The sequence below is a fragment of the Seriola lalandi genome, unplaced genomic scaffold (assembly GCF_002814215.2).
Source record: "Seriola lalandi dorsalis isolate HSWRI2012SDOR001 ecotype SW California unplaced genomic scaffold, Sedor1 jcf7180002054952, whole genome shotgun sequence".
Taxonomy (NCBI): domain Eukaryota; kingdom Metazoa; phylum Chordata; class Actinopteri; order Carangiformes; family Carangidae; genus Seriola; species Seriola lalandi.
The window spans coordinates 122,402-122,845 of NW_019525503.1; positions in this window are offsets into that span (position 1 = coordinate 122,402).

Genomic DNA, 444 nt, shown 5'->3' on the forward strand with positions numbered 1-444 from the left:
CCATGGAATTACTATTTAACTTACTGGTTAAGTGCCGCTGTACCACCAATGTAATGTGTTCCATGTACCATCGACTGCACTGTCATCTGCTTCTGAAAAGCTCTTACACAACTCAACTTCCCCTTTTTTTCTTTTGAGATCTTAAACACGATATGATTGGTTCGATAGATCCTGTGTGAGAACCTTCTTGATATTTAATGATTAATTTATTCCAACTTCTTTGAGAAAATATGCATGTTGCAGCTGTTTGACACCAACTCTGGGAAACCTTTCATTAATCATATTGTCATTGAAGGAAAGATCAGCAGAGTGTAATTAAGCAGCAACAGAACCAAAAACTCAACAATAAAACAGCTTCCTTATTCCTGGAGGGAAACAACCGGGAACCCAGGGAGCTCTTATTGTTGACAACGTCACCCATGAAGAAACAGTTCATTCTTCAGA